The following is a 3,532-nucleotide window of genomic DNA, read 5'->3' as shown; positions in this document are numbered from 1 at the left end:
TGCAATGTAATACAAATATTGATTGAATACCTGCTGTGTTCAAGGCTCTCTTTGGGGATGTGGGCTCTGAATCAGAGTAAGATGTGGGCAAGAAACCCTCTGAGGCTAGAGCTGCCTCTGAGAGCCCTCCAAGGGGAGCCAGGAGAGGCCTCAGTTCATTTAACATGCAAATGTGAGCAGCATTCTCTCCAGGCAAAGCTTCATTGCTCCTGTTTGGTTATAGCTTCTTCCTTCCCAGGGAATGAAGCTTCCCAAGAGAAAACCCACATTTTCAAGCCGCACTGTTGATTGGTCACGATTTCCCCACCCCCACGTGCCCCTTCTTAGCTAGACTCCATTGTAATAGCTGGTGATTTCTCCCCGGTCCACAGGATTTCATGTGGTTCACCTACAAGCCTCATTTCATTTTATAGTCACTATTTTCTCAGCCTTCCCTACCAGCAGATGTGGCTGAAGTAGCTATTTCTCAGATTGGGTTATCCAGAAAGTGTCTTTGATGTACAAAGGGCTATTTATTCTCTTCCAGCATGCATATCCCGGGATCACGCTAAGCTTTTACATTTTATTCATTAAGTCAGTCCTCAAAATCCTGATGACAGCTCAGGCAGTAGATCAGAGAAGGAAACAACTTTTCCATTTTCCACCTGGGAGGTAGAGTTCCACGTGCCATCACCAAGTAAGGGCAGGGTTGCCTCTATGAGCAGTCTCTCCACAGGCTGCTTTGCTGTCTTCATAGTTTGGGGATAGCAGGAAATAAGGATAGCTGAGCACCTGCAGCTGCTTCTTCCAGAGCAATCATGAGGTGGTTTCTGGTGTCCTGTCCCAACTCATACATGCTGCGTTGCTTGTGGGTGGTGATGGCTGAGGTGTGGCCTTGTGCCTGGCTGGGTGGTCCCAACTTCTCTATTTCTGGCTGGGTGGCATCCAAGTCTTCTCTCTGGCCCTCCTGGAGATTCTTCAGATTCCCTAGAACAATGCAAGGAATTCATCCCTTGCTTAAACTAGACAGACAGGGCTGTTGGGATAGAAGGGGAGATTCCACCAGTTCCAATTAGTCCAATGTTAAATTGTTCCTCCAAACAATGGACAATTAAAAAGAATGCTTGAGAGACAGACAGTGCCTGTGATCAGCTTGGGATGTGGGGTTTTAGCCTGGATGTCACGTGAAAATTTTTGACAGTTTTGTCTATAAAGCCTTATTTGCTAATAATAGAATTTTAGAACCCATTACATGTAAAAAAAAAAAAAAAATCCAGATGGAAGGATGTGAAGTCAGCTATGGAGTAATTCACTTCTTAGCTGGACTCTCATCTTTTAAAGGGCTCAATCACCTACAAACTGTAAACCAAAAATAAAATTCCAAGCCTCCCAACTGACTGTATGGACCCTCCTCTTAGCCACGGAGACCCAAAGAAACCAGAAAAATCAGTTTAGACCATGACAGGAAACAGGGAGGGTCGGACATGTCTCACCACACCCTCCTCCCGCTGGAGTTCAGGCACAGCTGACCAGCATTAACATTAAATTAGAGATCCTGAGACGGATAGAACAGACTCCTAGTAGCAATAAGAGACCAAGCTTCAACCTGACCCCAGCATAGCATCACATGACAGATAGCAGGCCCTGAGAGAAATCCAAGTATTCTACCCCAGAATAGATTCAGCTGTCTCATGTAGGGGAAATTTGCATTCTGTAGAGAATCTCCTTCCCTGACTAGGTCTCTTCAGAGTCTGACACCTTTGATAAGAGACAAATTCACATCCATTCTTTCTGTAGCCCGGAGGCTTCATGTACATGATAAGAATCTTGGCTTCCACAGTCTCCCCCAACCCACCTTTACCTTATTGCAAGCTGCTTTCAACTATTCAGGAAGAGCTTAGCCCTTTCAACCAATTGCCAATCAGGAAAGCTGACTGGCAAATCCACCTTTCCAGGCCAAACCAATGTATACCTTATATATATTGATTTTTGTCTTTGCCTGTTCTGTCTCCCTAAAGTTTATCAAATCAAACTGTAACCCAACCACCTCGGGCACAGATTCTCAAAATCTTCTGAGGCTGTATCAGGGGCCATGATCTTTAACCTCGGCAAAATAAATCTCTAAATTGATTGAGATCTGCCTCAGATACTTTTTGGTTAACAAAGCAAAGCCAATGGAAATAACTGGATTTTAGGGATGCGGAATAGCTTGACTCCCAGTCCAGCATTACTTGCCCTCGCTGTCGCCCAGGCAGGAGACCAGGTAGTGCACTGCTCAGACCAGCCATCACCTGAACACAGACCCACAGGCCTGCCCACCCTGCCAGGCCTTCCTGCAGCTCTTCCCAGGACCGCATGGACGGGCCTTGCCTCTTTGCCACACTGTGTCCACGAAGACAAGAACAGCTTCCAGAGGCTTTGCCTGTGCGAGGGTTAATTGTCACCTGTGAAGGTGTGTGTCCCACGTGGTGTCACAGGGCAGGGGGGAGCCTGGGTCCTCTGTGAGTAGCTGCATTTAACAGCTGAGTGTGGTTGATGAGGCGCACTGGAGGCCTCTCCTTTAAGGAAATCCAGTACAAGAACAGAGAGGGCTGAAGTAGGAGTGGGTGTGAGAGAGATAGTAATCTATTTCACAAAACTGTCCGCCTGGGCTTGGGAGAAGCCACTCATCCACATTTTCAGGATGATTGAATTCATTAAAAATTTCACTTATCACAACCTTTCTGAGACACATCTACTTAATGTGAGGTGTGAATGTAAGCATATGTAAATAATTCCTAAATGGAAGCAATGAATCCATGGACATTGTGACCCTAAAGAGGAATCTCCAGGCTTGATTTTGCCGAGAATGTGGGGATTCTGGTGATGACTCATGCAAGAGTGGGACTTTGTAGAAAGCCTACTCCCTGGGGCACTGCAGGAAACCACCCAAGACGCAGCCCTGTTACTATCGTCAGTGGTGAACAGGACTGTCTGAGTCCACTGAACTTCTTTCTAACACATTCTAAAATATTAGTTATCGAAGTACATATTCATCAGCAATTCTGGAAAATTCAGGAAAAGCCAAAGAAGAATATTAAGTATTTCTATTATTCAGGAATATCCATAGTATTGTATTTTTCCTTTTCTCTTTTTCTTTCTTTCTCTTTTTCTTTATTTCCCTTTCTTTCTTTCTTTTTTTTTTCTTTCTTTCTTTCTTTCTCACTCTTTCTCTTTCTTTCTTTCTTTCTTTCTTTCTTTCTTTCTTAGCATGCTCCTTTCAACTGATAATATATAATAATTCTTTTTGTATGTTATTCATTATTTTTCTATAATGACTTGTTGAAATTTGGTTATTGGCTGGGTGCAATGACTCACGCCTGTAATCCCAATTCTTTGGGAGGCCAAGACAGGTGGATTGCTTGAGCCCAGGGGTTCGAGACCAGCCTGGGCAATATGATGAAACCCCATCTCTACAAAAGTACAAAAAATTAGCTTAGCTGGGCATGGTGGCATGTGCCTATAGTCCCAGCTACCCTGAAGGCAAAGTGGGAGAATCACCTAAGTCCAGGAG

The sequence above is a fragment of the Trachypithecus francoisi genome, unplaced genomic scaffold (genome assembly GCF_009764315.1).
Source record: "Trachypithecus francoisi isolate TF-2019V2 unplaced genomic scaffold, Tfra_2.0 Lachesis_group5, whole genome shotgun sequence".
NCBI lineage: Eukaryota > Metazoa > Chordata > Mammalia > Primates > Cercopithecidae > Trachypithecus > Trachypithecus francoisi.
This window is presented reverse-complemented; position numbering follows the sequence as displayed.